The sequence below is a fragment of the Palaemon carinicauda genome, chromosome 43 (assembly GCF_036898095.1).
Source record: "Palaemon carinicauda isolate YSFRI2023 chromosome 43, ASM3689809v2, whole genome shotgun sequence".
In the NCBI taxonomy this organism is placed as follows: Eukaryota; Metazoa; Arthropoda; class Malacostraca; order Decapoda; family Palaemonidae; genus Palaemon; species Palaemon carinicauda.
The window spans coordinates 10,872,072-10,889,040 of NC_090767.1; positions in this window are offsets into that span (position 1 = coordinate 10,872,072).

The following is a 16,969-nucleotide window of genomic DNA, read 5'->3' on the forward strand; positions in this document are numbered from 1 at the left end:
AATTCACCGAGGTTGGAGTCCTAGTTCCTCCAAGAGAGAAAACCAGTTGCTTGGGCCAATTGAGGGCTACGAGGGCAATCCGTCCTTTGAAAGTCCTGAGCATGTCCAGGATTTTCATTAGCATGTCTATAGGTGGAATCAGGTAAATCCTCCGTCAGTTGTTCCAATCTATGGACATGTCTGTGACATAGGCCAGAGGGTACAGGTTGGGGGCTACATGACATTGTAGCTTGTGGTTAGATTCGGTGACAAATAGATCTACTTGGAGACCCGGAACTTGTTGGTAGGTCCAATTGAATGACTTTTTGTCCAAGGACCATCCCGACTCCCGCGGAGGTGTCCTTGATAGTTCATCCTCGACCACATTTCTTACTCCTGTCAGGTGAACAGCTGACAGGTGCTAATGGTTTCTTGTTGCCATTGAAAAGATAGCTATCATCACTTGATTTGAAACCTCCCCTGTTTTTGCAGTGGACTATCACTTGGCTGTCTAGTATTAGTCTGATACGTTGTTTCTGTGAGGGGGAAAGTCTTTTTAGAGTCGAGAACTCTGCCATGGCTTCTAGGATATTGATGTGTTGTCGGAATGTCACTGACCACAACCCCTGGACCTTTTCGTATAGGGAATAGCCTCCCCAACCACTTAAGGAAGCATCTATATGAACCACCAATATTGTCGGTGGGAATTGTAAAGGTACTGAGTTTGCTAGGTCTTTGACCTTCGTCCATGGTTGAAGTCTTTTCCTTAGTGTTGGTGGAATCCGAGAAATTTTATCTTGATATTTCCCGTTTGCTTTGGACCGCCAAACTCGATTGATGTCTTTCGACTTGACTCTCAATAATGTGACTGTTACCGAGGCAAACTGGATAAGCCTAGGATTCTTTCTTGGTTTCTCCGGGTCGTTAGTTTGTCCTCGAGAAATCCTTTTGTGTTTCTCGCTATCTCTTTCCTCTTCTGTGGTGGAATCGACCGCTTGCGTGTGGTCAGGATCCATTATAGACCTAACCACTGGAAGCACGTTGCTGGAGTAAGACGGGACTTTTTGAAATTTATTTGGAATCCTGTTGGTCCAGATAAGCCAGTCGTCTAGGTAGGCCACTAACTGTATTCCTTGAGTCCTCAGCTTTTGGACTAATGTCTCCGCCAACTTTATGAATATCCTGGGCGCTATGTTGACTCCGAACGGCATCACTTTTAAGGTGTAAGCCCGTTTGCCTAGCTTAAATCCTAGGAAAGGACGTAAAAGACATGCTATTGGAACATTAAAATAAGCGCCTGTAATATCGATAGAGGTGGTGACGGCCCCACGGGAACATAAAGTCCGCACCTGTGAGACGATCAGCATGTGGAACTAGTCGCACTGAATGTATGTATTCAAATGGGACAGATCTAAGTTACTCTTCGTTTGTTCGAGTCTTTCTTTGGCACTGGACAAATGTCCTTGAAATTTTAAGCGTTTTACCTCTCTTATTGCTTTTTTCAGAAGGAGATCTTCGGTGCAAAGTGTTAAACCTGCCGTTGGAATCTGATAAAAACTGGTTGGTGGAGGGGGCTTATTCATCCAACTCCACCGCAGACCTTTCGTTGTGATGTTGTATGCCCATTTGCTGAACGTCCAACAGCTCCGAAAGAGGTACAGCCTTCCTCCTACCTGGGGAGTCTCACTGGTTTGCAGGTCTGCTTCCACGGCTCCCTCGAAATCCTCTACCTCTCCCGGAAGCTCTTCCGCCGCCTCTATGCGGGAAGGCTCCCCTAGCTCTACTACCTCTAGCATGTGTATTATATCCGTGAAACACTCCCTGTGTTTCGAGGGAAGGATTATAGGCTGGAGACGCAATAAATGGAGTAGTGGCTATCAGATGTTGAGGTGGTTGGCTTACCCATACATATTGATGTTGTGGCTGGGTTCTTGAGGTGGGCGGGCTCATCTGGGATACTGGCATTGCCTGTACCACATCTTGAGCCTGTGGCCCTTGGAAGGACTGAAACTCCCTTGGTCTTTTCCTGCCTTGTGATTGTGGTCCGGTGGGCTTGAATTTTCTTTTAGGAATTAGACCCTACCGGACTCTGAGGCTTTGGTTGACTCTAGCTGCTTCTCCGAGGACGCTATTTACCACGTCCTCCGGGAATAAGTCTGCTCCCCAGATCGAGGCCTTAATTAAACTGTTAGGCTCATGCCTAATGGAGGCCTCAGTTAAGACGTGCTTCCGGGCAATTGCGTCGGACCACTGCAAAGTCATATGTATCACACTGTAGTGTGTGAGGCAAAGACTTTGTCAGGATTATAAAAAGTGGCTCCTCGCGTAGACTAACGAAGTCATTTCCGCCATTGTGGCTGAGTTGATAGATCTACTCAGCCTGGTTCTTGCAGCGTATTCTATTTTAATCAGAGAGTCTGGAAGTCCGGGGAGTCGTTCACTAAACTGTGTGGTGGCACAGTCTGAGTTCAATGACCCTGCTGTGGAAGTAGCTGGTGCATCGATCCAGCATTCTTGGTCTCCCAGGAACGACAGAGAAGTTAGTTCCGTATCCTTTAGTTGCGGCGTGGGCTTGCCTAGACTAATTGGTAAGGGACCTCTGGTAGTGGTTTCAACACGCCCTAGTTATTATACCAACGCCCTATAAGGGTGAGCGAGCTGGGTATATTCCTGGCATTCCATGCAACTTTTTTCTCTGGTATATTTAGCAGTATTTATACCTTAGAAATGGTGCTATAAGGAGCATTTCACAGAGCGACACAGGTTGAGCCCAGAAATAATAATAATACTAATGTGGGTTCTGCCAAGTGGACAGTACAGTAGTCAAAAGAAACTGCTACTAGAGTTGTTACTCAGATGCCACTAAAACAAGTGACAGAAGATTAGAGGAACTTGCAAGCAATTCAGAAATGGCTGTGTGGGATTAATTGTACGGCCCTGCCCACCCACATGGAGTCACAACCTGAAATGGCAGCTCTTCCATCCTGTTCTTCTATAACATTCCACTTAGTCCTATGGGTCATTTCATTGATCCTCAACCTACAGCTGTAACTGCATCCGACATCCCAGACCTGCTGCAAAACATAACATCTCAATTAAACTGTGAATGGAAAATTGAGAATTTGAACAGCAATATAAAAATAAAAATAAAAAACCTGAGCAGAGAGATAGAACAGAGGGCTGATAAACAGTTGCTGCTATGGACCACAAGAACACCGCTGAGGGATGTGACGCTCTTATCCTTGAAGTCTCGAGCAATAAATGAGAATGACGTAAGGTGTGCAATGTCAGATAATTATCTAACACACTTCCAACGTTTGCTGATATTATCATTAATATTATTATCATTAGTAAATTATTACTAGCTAAGCTACAACCCTCAGAAAAGCAGGAAGAGTTCCAAACAAGGAAAATTAGCCCAGTTATTAAAGGATAAAAGGAAATAAGTTAACTATATTTTGTATTCTATATTCATTACTTCTCATATAGTTTATTTCCTTCCCTCCCTGGGATAATTTTTCCTGTTGAAGGACTTGGGCTTATAAAATCCAGGTTTTCCGATAGGGGTGTAGCTTATCTAATAATAATACAGTAATAATAATAATAATAACAGCAGCATTAAAACAGATTTGCCATACATAAACTATTTAGACACTCATGTCAGCCTGTTGATCATAAAAACATTTGCTGCAAGTTTCACCAACACTAATTCAACTGCCCGATTAGAAAGGTCATTCCTCAATCTGGTCACAGATGGAATAAAACTTCAAGAATACCAACAACAGTTTTGACCTATATTCTGAAAAATTTTATTTTTTCCAAGCATTAGTGTCTTTAAACTGTATAAAATACACAAAAGAAGAGGTCCTATTTTTTCCGTTTATCTTTTATAATTAAATACAAAATTAGAATCGACAGAAGAAAAAATCTATAGAAGCATACGTATTGCAACTACGATAGTTTTCATAGAATAAAATTGTTTAACAATTGATTGTGGTACTAAATTTAAAATAACAAATTTGTAAGTCATTTGCATTTTTCCTAGAATAAAAACCAGGAGCTATTTATAGGGGTACAGTATACTTTTGGCGTAGCTGAAAGACTAGCCATGATAATATTAGTGAGGGATAACTACCCCATCCGCTAGTTAGCGGGTGGGGTAGACTGGCTACCCCGCTCACTCACACCTCTCGGCTGAGTAACCACTTTGCTTTATGGCAGGACTTCTCGGGGGACAGGGTGGCGGGCCAATTTGTATAAATACCACCAGGTTTGTATACTAGGAAAAATACAAATTACTTACAAATTTGTTATTTGTTCCGGCGTAGATACAAACCCTCCGCTATTTATAGGGGTGACTTACTCTTAGGAGGGAGGAAGTCCTCACCAACTGGCCTTGGTCATGACCCGGGGTCCTCTCTATTTCGATCTGTGATAGATAGTAGAAGGAACCCTATCCTTGCTAAAATCAAGTGCCGATATGAGGTAATGCACTGATAGCGGCCTGTAGAAGCTTGTGTGTGAGTGGAACTAACTGTGTGGCTTCTCTTTAACATAGGAACTCGAATACAAAGCCTATTGTTCTTAAGATTTACCCAATACCCTCCCTCAAAAAGGTATTGGGGACATAACAAAGTATTATTCTATACTTGGAAGGCACAAGGGAAATGAATCTTACCCGCAGCGAGGTGAGGTCAGCTATGCTGAGGCTTGCGGAGCTGTTTTCCCCAGAGGGGAGAAGATGAAAGGAAGAAAGGAGCCAGTCATTCTTACTCATTCACCCCAGACTAATCCGGGTAACCTCAGCCCTCAACCCTCTGCCACTTGTCCATCAAGGAGCCTGAGGTGTTTAGACCATTTGTTGTGTGACCACTACAGGACTGTTGGAAAAGGTCTCCTTGTTCCTTGTGGGTTACGTCTTTGCAGGTAGTGGGCCGTGAAAGTCGATTGATGCTTCCACATGCCCACTTACAGTATCTGCGCCACAAAGTAGTTTCTTGAATGCCAGGGACGTAGCAACGTCACTGACGCTATGAGCTCTGGGGTCTTAGAATGGAAGGGAAGGAAATCCTTGTGATCCTCCTCTTGACCTTCCCCGTGCTGGTCAACATTGACGACACAAGGGGGCGAGCTGGTGTCGTTCTTTTAAGGTAACACCACAGACTCCTCACTGGGTAAAACCCCAGTTGAAGGGTCTTCGGTTACCAAACGAAGGCTCTCTATCCGAAATGGGCTGCACCCAGGGTACAGCACACTCGGATTTTGAGTCTAGGCCATCAACTCAGGGACGCCACTGAGGATTACTTCTCCCTGTCTCCTAGAGTAGGAGATATCAGAAGATGGATCATACAACATACAGTACTAATTCTCTTGGTCAAAACCCAAGTGAGTAGAAAGGGTCGTCTTCCATGTATGGAAGTGATCTGCTGCCTGGCATAAAAGTTCGTAGAGAGGGGCCTTCAGGGACTGAAGGACCCGAACCACGTTTCCCAGGAAGAGGTTGCGATCCGACGGGGGACAAGTTATCTCAAACTTTGTATAAGGAAAGGCATCGAAGGAGCATGACCGAACACTTCGCCTGGAAGACCGATGCTGAAAAGTGTCTGAGGTGCCTAGACATCTTTTCCGCAACTCGTTGCGAAAGGCCTCTCTGAGAGAGGTGATGTAGGACCGTCCAAGGCGTGAAGTGGAAGCAAAGCTACGGCTTAGGAAAGTGTTAGTATGTGGCTGCTTGAAAGATTGTGTCATGGAGGAAGATCCCTCGGAACTCCGTCGGGAGCTGCAGGTGGTCTGGGAAGCATTCTGTGGGATACCATAGCGAAGCTATTGGAGTCATTGATAAGATCTTGTTTATCCTGACTTGGCTGAGGACTTTCTTACCAGACCGAATGGTGCAAAAAGCGTACAACACCTCTAAGCTGCCCCACCGATCTTAGACTACATCTTGTTCGAGGGCATGGTGAATGGTTGAGCGGGAGCCTGAATTTCAGGGCCGTTGCGAGCATGACCACAGTCGGGGACCTCACAAAGTTAAGACTTTGTTGGATACAAGACGATTCAAAGACACTAGGAGCCCACTATCTGAGTGGTCTGTTCAGATTATCTGCAAACACATTTGAGTACCAGGAATGATGCGAGCGGATGGGGGCACCCAGGTGTCCTCTGTCCATCTTAGGCTTCCTACTGCTAGATGGTTCTCTAAGAGAGGTGAATGCTGGTACCTTTCTGAATGGAGCCAACAGATGAGGATAAAATGGTGTGGCATATGGACCCCACCCCTCTTTTGATGCATTAGAGAGAGAGAGCATCAGATACAGAGGGGAGACGAGAAGATAGGCCTCTTTGAAGAAGCTCTCGTCTGCCACCCAACATCCGTGGTTAGTCTAGTGGGGGGAGGAGATTGCATAGCAATAAACACATCTCGAGGTGATGTGAGACATGCAACTATTTGCACGTTCTTGCAAAGAAGGGGAGGAGCCTGTCCACCCTCAAACTGCAACCAATCTAGTGTGGTTGGCCGAATAAGACCGATACCCAATGGTAAACCAGTTAATCAGTACAGCTTATGTTATAAGAACGAATCTCCATAGAGATCGCCTTCCGGACAGGAGACCGGACATTAATTACCGAACGCATCCAACCAACCCGAAGAGGAAATCGAGATGTATCTTCAATCTATTGTTGGATGGGCAATAAGCATAAGTCTACTACAGAGTAGTAACACAGAACTGTGAGCATGACAAGCATACATGCGTAGCTCGACTTGAAGTCGTGTCCGGAACTCAGTTAGAGAACGTTGAAAACGTTCGTAACGGAGATTCCTCCTTCTTAGAACGAAACCGTTTGTACTTCTTCTCCGTCTCTGATCGGTAAAAAGGGATTTTGACGTAGGAAAAGTCTATTTCTGGGCGAGAGTGAAATGCTCCTTTAACATCATTTCTAAGGTAAAAACTGCCATAAATTTACCAGAGAAAAATTTGTATAGGAATGCTAGGTTGAACCCAGCTCGCTCATCTTAATAAGGTGTCGCTATACTACTGGGGCGTGAATTAATCACAACCAGAGGCCTCGCACCATTTAGATATCTCCTGTCAATATCCCCGAACAGCGAGGTGCCGTTCAACATCCTACTACTACTAGCAATCCCACGCCAGTGACGTCACTCCTTTAATAGCACACAGCTTGCTAGCCGTATTTTGCCTTGTGTGTGAATTTCACTGTTTTTTTCTGGATTTGGTAAATAGCATTTGTATTGAATGTTCCCCACTAGGGGACAGATATGCTTATTAGAAGTTTGCGGTCAGAGTCATTGTAGGAAACTAAGACTTCCGATTGAGGGAAAGGAAAAAGTCCCTATAAGAAGGCAGAACGTAAATGCCGTATGTCTGGTTACAGGAAAGTAGCCAAGTAATGTACTGAATAACCTAGTTTCAGTAAGGGATATAGCTATACAACTTAATAGAATGGAGTTCTAATTGCAAGATGTATATAGCCCTTATTGGCAGAAAGCTGGCTTGTACACATATGTACTTGTCCATCTGCGCTAGCGCATGCGTAATCTCTGCCTCCAGGAAATATTTGCAACGAATTCGGTTGCGAGAATAATGTATGTGCAATGAATCGCAACATTATTGCCCAAGGAATTTTGTATTGTTGACTAGCTGTAATAATTTTTTGAATGAGAGCGCACGTTCTCAAATAAAATATACAGTTATAGAAGCGATCATTTCTCCCTTGGTTTACCCATCCTCTTTATGGGAGGGGCTAGCCAGCAATCATACACAGACAAGGATGTCTGGTTCCCTGTGGGCAGGGTTTGAAACGTTTGTAAACGTAATGAAAAGCTAATGTAAGCTAACACTGTTCCTTCGCGACTAATTGTTCGAGACAAAAACCCGGTAAGGGTAGTATAAAAAGTCTCAGAAGCCCATCTTGTAAAATGGTAAGTCGTCGTACCCAAGGTACCATGACGGGAGCAGTTGACTCAATCTAACGGTAGAACCCGAGTTTAGGACAATAACCTCACGGTTTTGTCTTGGCTAGAGCGAAGGTTTACAGCCTTTATGAAGTTTTAACAATGCCCGCTGAAGTTCTGTAAAACTTCTCAGGAACGAGTGTCTCCCGAACAGGGTGAAATCTCGTATGTGGGGATTTGCTTCAACAAGACCAGACATAGATTGCCATTAACTGCTTACCCGAAGGGGTTGCCATGAACCGCTTACACGAAGAAATTGCCATCGAATGCTTTCTCGCTAGCGAGAAAACTACTGTCTAATTCAGGCTAGGGCTGCCAGGGGAAATGAACTGGAATGAGAAGAATTTTTTGTTCTCCGCTAATTTCCGTCCCGGTAGTTGAGGGTTTCTCGATGATGAGAAAATATCACGAGCCGCCTGGTAACCCAACCACTTGAAGTGGGAGGGTGGAGGGAAGATGACGGGGGTTCGTTCGAAAACGAAAGGATCGGTGCTGGCAAGACAGCCTAGCTCACATAGTCATCAGCTGTGAGTGTACAGTGACGCAACAAGTCATGCTCCCCTGGAAGATCCCTCCCCCATCCTGTAGGGGGGAGGTCGACCATAGAGTTATCAAACAAACTCTGGATCGCGGGAATCGAGAGATTCGGCATGACGAGAACCGAGAGGTTCTGAATTTATTTAGTGAATTCCTTTCTCTTGCCCCTGAGGGATTGTGAATCTATTTTGCGCAACCCACAGTGATCGTTGTGACGAGAACCCGCAGGAACTCTGTCACTGATTCCTGACGGAATCTTCAGGAATCGTGTCATGTGAACCCACAGGGGTTCACGCGACCAGAAGCATGATCAGAACCCAAAGGAACTATGTCATAGTTACCTGTAGGGAGACAGAAACCTTTATGCAGCAGGTATCCCTCAAGGTTTAGGAACCTCGGCAGGTTTCTCAACCCTCTTGCCTGAGGAAGGCTTCCCGACAGGCAAGATCAGCACAGGGTTACCCTTAGGGATAGGATCTGGGTGTAGTCACGTGGGCGGCTGCTGCCTCTGCGGTGATAGAGGCCTATGAGACTGGAGAGACTAATGGGTATCTCTCCTTGAAGGAGGGTTAACCCAGCCGCCAAAAAAGGGAGAACGGTACTTCGTCCGAGGACGAGGTAGCCACCGAAGAGAGGTGTGTTTGGTTCCGCGAGGATGTTAAACCGCGAGAACCCTCCCTTGACCGAGATGTAAGAACGTCAAGAGCCGGCGCTTGGAGAGCGTCGAGCAACGTTGTTCTGTCGCGTGACAAAGCAGGAGGAAGAGCTGTGCCTAGAGGTGGGAATCCCAGGGGGAGTAACAGGATCACGAACCACGATCGCGCGCTCTGTCAGAACTCGCACGGCTAGGAACCTTATCACTAACTACTGTTGGGATGGGCGTGCCCAAGAGATCAACATAGTGTTGATTGCTCATGCCAAGGTGGTCACACGCGCCGAGATGGATTGTGCGCGCCTAGAGGATCGTGCGTGGAGAGTTGTTTGCACGCGCCAAGTTGGTGAATAGTTTCACAAGAACCAGAAGGTTCAGCGTGATCGCGCGAACCCCTAGAGGTCGAGCGCTAAGGAGTTAACTCCTTACTACGAAAACCCAGAGGTTGAACGTAGCGCAGGTTGCGCAAGCGCGAACGCTCAACACGACGAGAGTCCGAAAATTCTCTGTCATAAGAGTAAGACTCTTGATAACGAGGATCACAAGAACCCGAATGTTCAGCCTGTTCTGTGATGCGAGACCCCGAAGGTTCAGCGCAACGAGAAACCAAAGTTCCTCTGTCACGAGACACCGAAGTGTCAGCGTGACTACAGGCACGAGAGCCCGAAGGCTCAGGGTAACCTGTGTCGCGAGACCCCAAAGGGTAATGCAACAGGAAACCGAAGTTTCCTTTTCACAAGACACCGAGGGGTCAGCGTGACAGATGATACGAGAGCCCGAAGGATTAGCGCAGTCATCGTTACGAGAGCCCGAGGGCTCAGCGTAACAAACTCAAGGGTTCCAAGTCGCGTGAGCTCGTAACTGCAGCGTGACGGAGGTCTGAAGGACTCATAAGGTCATGAGAACCTGCAGGATCAACATAATGAGAGCCCGAAGGCTCACTGTGGTCAAAATAAACCTGTTTATATTTCCTCTAGCTTTTGTTTACTTTTGCGGTTCCTTACTGACGTATCTCGCAGAACAGCTGTGTACTCGCCAGATGAAGGTATGTTCTTGGTTATCCTGTCGTTCATAAGGAGTGTGATGTATGTACCTTCTTAGTTAACACAAGTGTTTATTTATGTTTATGTCTGTGTCTGACGTGTTTGTTTTGTTGTTTGCAGGGTATAACTGCAGTGGAATTGTTAACTGAATAAAACCTTAGTTCTGGATACAACGGGTTTACTTCACTCACAATCACCTCGAGGAGAACCAGCAGGTTCAAAAAGACATCTCCTCCCAGCATGAGGAGGAGAACATCCGGGATGGAGTGGGGTCACAAACCCTTCCACCCTACGATTCTCCAGAGAGGAACGCAGAGCAGACTCCGCCCGAGGGGAAACTAATCAAGCTCTAGAGATAACTCCTCCACAAGGCAGGTATGTTCTCCCAAAGGAGAACCTCGCTTAAGACAAAGCTCTCGCTTTGCCCCTGGAGGAGAACCATAATTGTAACGGGGGGACTGCCGATGCCCTATGGGAAACAAGCGTAGGCGTACGATATATGTTGGTCACTAAACAAACTGTCTCGCAAACGAGAGAGAAGTCCTCCCGAAGGAGGACATTGCCTAAGACAAGCTTTCACCCAGCTCTATGGGAAAAAAGCGTAGGCGTAATAATCTCTCTCGTGAAAGAGAGAGAAGTCCTCCCGAAAGAAGACATCGCCTAAGAAAATCTTCTTCCAGCTCTAAGGGAAAAAAGCGTAGGCTTAATAATCTCTCTCTTGCAAACGAGAGAGAAGTCCTCCCGAAGGAGGACATCGCCTAAGACAAGCTTTCACCCAGCTCTATGGGAAAAAAGCATAGGCGTAACAATCTCTCGCGAACGAGAGGGAGAAGTTCCCCTCGAAGGAGGAACAAGCCTTGGACTTGCTTTTCCCCACTCAAGGGGAAGAAGCACAGTCTTTGGCGACGAAATAGCAGAAGCAGAATTCGTCGAGCTATCCGGAAGGCTGCTGAACGGCTGAAGTGGGGAAGCTCTCCCTCGGAGGAGGGGGGCAGCCCAACTCCGGGGAAGGTTATCACTCCCTCGTACGGGAAGGTTCTCCAATCCCTGGGAGGGACCCTCCTGGCAGCAATCTATGCTTCCCATCAACGAGCCTTGTTCAAGTTGAAGGTTGGCAACAAGTGCTACCTCGTAATGTGGGCAGCTCACGAGCTGCCACATGAAGCGCAGGATAACAACCAGAGCGACCGAAGCCATTGACATTGCGTTCTATATCGCTGCTATCTGTAGAAAAGAAAATAAAAGATGTGATTACAATTCATAACTCAGCTGCACAACACGAACTTTTTGGGAATAAGTCGCCTTCCTTGTAAGAGAATTCCTCGAAAGGGAGCTGAACTGTTATAATCTTCAACTTAAGTCATGAAACAAACACACGGGAGTGTTCAGGCCATCCCAACCACCCATGCAGGGGAGGGCGGCAAGGTAGGGGAGCAGTATCAAAACAATGACAACTCCCTCACGGCGGAGACCGCCGCATACGTTGTCAACAGTAATTAAAGTTACAAGTATTTAACAACATAAAAGTATATTTCCATTTATACATATATACACGCATATATATATATGTATAAGATAAATGAAAACACACAAGTGAAAAAAAAATGAAACAGAAAATCAATCAAGGCAAGTCTTCAAGGGAGAGAAATGCAGCATGTCCGTTCTCTCCTGAGCCAAAAAGTAAAGAGGTTACTCAGCCGAGAGGTGTGAGTGAGCGGGGTAGCCAGTCTACCCCAACCCACACCCGCTAACTAGCGGATGGGGTAGTTATCCCTCAATAAAATTATTCTGGCTCGTCTTTCAGCTACGCCGAAAGTATAACCCTATGAACAGCGGAGGGTTTGTATTTAAGCCGGACAAACAGCAATTAAAGAACAGTAATGACAAAAACTCAAAATTCCTTATCATTCAGATTTTAACTTATAAATCACAGTTTGTTAAAAACTTATAAGCATTTTTTCTGTGGAATCGAGCCAGAGATTTTAATAGAAATATACTTCAGTTAATGTTGGAACACATTAAACACATCTGGAATATTCATAAAATACTAAACAACAACAAAAACAGCCGTTTCTGGTCCACTCAAGGACAGAGGCCTTGGACATGTTAATTCAGGTTTGCGTTTTGGCCAGTTCTTATCACCACACTGGCCATTGCAGATCGGTGGTGGTGGGAGACTTTTGACAGATTACTCAGCAAACCAACCTAATATGGGTGTGTCCCTGATTAGTACAGCTTTGATGATCATGGTGATACGCAAACCTTTTCACCACATTAAAGCATCCCCACTCAGAAAGGGTCTTAAAGACTGACAGTTCCTTAAATAGTGATATACAGTGAACCCTCGCTACTTCGCGGTTCGACCATCGCGGATTCACCACTTCGCGGATTTTTTTCATAACCCATGTACTGTATATACATATATCGCGGATTTTCCGGAAATATCAAAAATACCGCGATGTGACCGATGGTGCGAGATTGGAGAAAGTAAGGAAAATTGAATCATGATTGATTTTCAATATAAATGAAACTTTGAGGAGCAATAAAGATATCATTTGTTAGAGAGATAGAGAGAGGTAAGGAATGGGAGGTAGTGAAAAGTAGCCCACAGAGAGAGAGAGAGAGAGAGAGAGAGAGAGAGAGAGAGAGAAAGAGAGAGAGGTAGAGAGAGAGAGAGAGAGAGAGAGAGGTAGAGAGAGAGAGAGAGATAGAGGGGGGTTTAGATGTAATAAACAAAAAAATTTGATAGGTTATAACACATTGGTGCTTATGTAATATCAACTGTATACTGTAGACGGTTTGAATAAGTTAAGAAATGGTATAAACGATACTTTGTTAGTGTATTCGTACACACTCAAGAGCGGCAGCTAGATGACAGCTGATCTAATCACAGCCAAAAGTAAAACAAAAAGAAGTCAACAATACGCGATTTTTAAAACACACCCGAAATTTAAAAACAAAAGTACACGCTTTCTTAATGTGCAATTAACTATTTAAAGAGTGGCAATTTTCTAGAATAAAATGACATTTCCCAAAAAATAGTGGTTTGCTGATGAAATCGGATGCCGTATTTTTAGCTATGATTGAAATGGATGTAGACTCGGCCTAATTTTTTCGTTTCGTATTTAATTGACACTAAGAAAACTAATTTTAGTTTCTTCATTTAAATGTAAGTATTGTATAATACGAAGAGAGAGAGAGAGAGAGAGAGAGAGAGAGAGAGAGAGAGAGAGAGAGAGAGAATGAATGAATCAGCTGTTGTAATCAAATGGCGTGTTTTTGTTTCGTGAGAATTTCATCGCCACGACTATAACAACAACATACTGTACTGAACTTTACAGTATTTTACAGACTACTGTAATATGATAAAGTAAAATATTTGTAATCTATTTTATATGAAATGGGGCTATTTTTTTTGTTTAAAATTTACGTATGTAAAACAACTCTCTCTCTCTCTCTCTCTCTCTCTCTCTCTCTCTCTCTCTCTCTCTCTCTCTCTCTCTCTCTCTCTCGTAGATTGTTTTCCTGCTTTGCTACGTATGTATGATTTTATATAGATACGGTAAATAATATTTGTAATAACATATTTTATAAAAGCTTTTACTGTAATATCATTATTTATCACTTTCATCATGCGCGTTAAATTCCTTAGTTTGTTTACTGAGCGTACTTTATGACGCCGTCGTTTCAGGCGGCGTCATAAAGAAAAACATTTCATTTGGAAGTCCTAAGAAAAATTAAGTAAAACATTAGTAATAACCAAATCAACATACTGTACTGAATAATCAATATAATCGATGCAAAAACTAACCTATTCACAAATGTGTAAATGCGTTTGTTTCTTCATTATAATCAGAGATAAACGTATACGAAACATTGGTTGCCATTTTTTATTGTGCTTTTTGGCGTGTTTAGGATACGCATGATATAAAGTCGCCTTTAATATTTGTGCCTGTTTTAGTTTAGGGTATGTTAGTACATGCATTAAGAGTTCTGTGCATTAAAGGGTAGTTTGTTAACAGTACTACGTACAAGGGAAGGTTTTAAAAGTCTGAATATACATGTTAAATAAATAGGTAAATATGTTGTCACTACTTCGCGGATTTTCACCTATCGCGGCCGGGTCTGGAACCTATCTACCGCGATAAACGAGGGTTCACTGTAAAAACATTTCAATACAGGACCTTTTTAGTCAGAGCTGATTTATACAATATAAGAATATGGTACTCAACTTTCCAGAAGCAGGAGAGGCTGAAGGTTGCGACATGCTGGGAAATAATAGCTAACAACTGGGAAAAACACCTGGTCATAGACGCTACAAGCGAAGGAATGGAGAAGGCGCACAGTGATGACGTCAACCAAGATGGCGGCCAACATGGCATCATTTATGACGTCATCCGAGTACCGCAACAGTAACGGAGGAAGAGAACTTAGTAACGGCTCCTCCCATAACATGCCACACTTCCCCCTCGAAGCGTAAACGCTACGTGGGGTGCAGATAGCCATGTGGCGTGTCGAGCATACGTCCCCTGTTAATATACGATATCCCAAAGGGAAACCTTAAGGGGATCGGCCGGTTTCCGACTTTTTTAACGACAGGTTGTTGATATATAGAGGGTTTGTTAAAGGATATTGTGTGGAACTTTTGGGGAATTTTTTTTTGTTCAGTGACCTTAGGTTTTGTGACGCCAGAGCTTTTTTCGGTCAAAAATGGCCATTTTCAAAATGCATCTCCTCCTTTGATTTTTGGTTTTAAGGGATGAGATTTGAACCATGTATAAAACACATATGGACCTTCGATTTAAAGCCGGGGATTTTTTATTTTTCAATTATTTTTCAAGATATGAATTTTTTTTTATTTTTATGAAATTTTCACGGAAAAATTACAGGAAAAAATTTGCCAAAAATCAGAAACTCAAAATATTAAAAATCCCCGGCTTTTTTTTTAATCTACCATGTTTACCCATATTATATATGAAATTACATTAAGATTGGTCCAATACTAAGGGAGGAGATACATTTTGAAGGTGAAAAACTTATGTTTTGAGAAATGGGCCTTCAAAGTTTTAGGTACATAAAAAAAAGTAAAAGACTGTGTTACCATTAATTTTATGGTTTTTTTTTTTTTGAGTATTAACTGTATTTCAAATCTTATTTTTAATGTCTATTGCTTTAATGCAAAAGTATTATGAATAGAAATATTAATCAATTGATTATCTTTGTGCCTAAGACATATTATTATAAATTTGGTTTTGTAAATTGGAGCCTTCCTTCCTTCTGTAGAAATCGGTGGGCATTTTGCAGGTTCTGAAATAATTTTCCCTCTGCATTTAGGACATATCTTTTTTATTAGTGTCTCAAATCCATCCCTTGCAAAATGGATCCTCGGAATTACTTTGCATCTACAATTCGGTATTTGTGATTCAAGTAATTTTTCAAGTCTTGCTTCACTTATTATTATCATTTTATTTTCACTATCGTTGATAATATCAGCCTCCGATCCACTGCATTCTTCTTCTAAAATATCTTTGCCCTTTAGCAGTGATGAACGAATAGAGAGACGATTAGGGGTGGATGTGGTTGGTCTCTGGCCAGCAGTGATGTTAGCGTGCGCCATTTGCTGCGCGGCCCCTCTCTCTCTCTTTGTCGCTTCATTCCCCTCTATGGCATTAGTTTCTTGAATTCTCTGTTCTACTTCTTCGATGGCTATATCAAATTGGCGTTTCCGCATTCTAGAAGCATGAAGTGAACTCTTGCGCCTTTTTCGGCATGGTGAAAAACTAAAAACACCGCAGAAAAAAAGAGAGTTCAGTCAAGGCTAGCGAGCATGAAAAAATGCGACCCTATTACGTGAAGATTTATAGGCAACTGAGCCTCATGACTCATGATGGGTGTTTTGTCTTGTCTAGTTATAACCAGAAAGGTGCCAATTAGGATATTATTGACATTATATATTTCATTTCAAAGGAAGTTTTTGTAACATATATCACAAAAACTATACCAGACTAAATAATTTGTGCTACTGGTGTTTTCTGTGTATAAAGTTATTGTTACATTTCAGGCCATAACTAGAAAAGTAAGGCGAATTTTAGCATAATACTTCGTGCACATATTCTTGAATGCTCTACGAAGCCATAGAATTTTTTTCAGCAAATCGAACATGTTTCATATTTTTTCGGTATTTTAGGCGGCCGATCCCCTTAAGGGTACTCGCGCCAGAAGTTAGAATTCTGTGAAACCTTTAGTTTAATTCTCTGGGAATATCTACTGTAGTCATATATACCCTTAGGAAGCTACGAAGGAACCTTCCATCAGGACGACATGCCTATCTCACCCAAAAATAGATTTTTAGCTTCGCTCAAAATCCGTTTTTTAGGTTAGAAGAATCCCATCTCCTCTTTATAATAAAGAGAAAGCGTCTGGGTATATATATAAATATAAGTTTCTTGCCGGTCATGCTCAGCTTTCCCAGTCCTTCAGGTATGGAAGAAAAGGTGTAGTCATACCCTGATGAGATGTGGGTGCATGCACTTACATATCTATCTAAATATTTAGCGGTGATTTTTCACGAGTCGTGTACACTAATAATGTTCTTCTATGCCAAAAGGTGCATCAGTCTGCCAATAACTCAAACATAATTATTTTCTTTGTACTCTTGAATACAGCATCACATTGATTTATGCGCTTTTAAGTCTGCGGAAAGAAAAATGAATCGTTAAACAGAATGCATTTTAAAACATTGAGAAATGGGAAAACATCTTATCAACAATGAAGAGGTAGTCT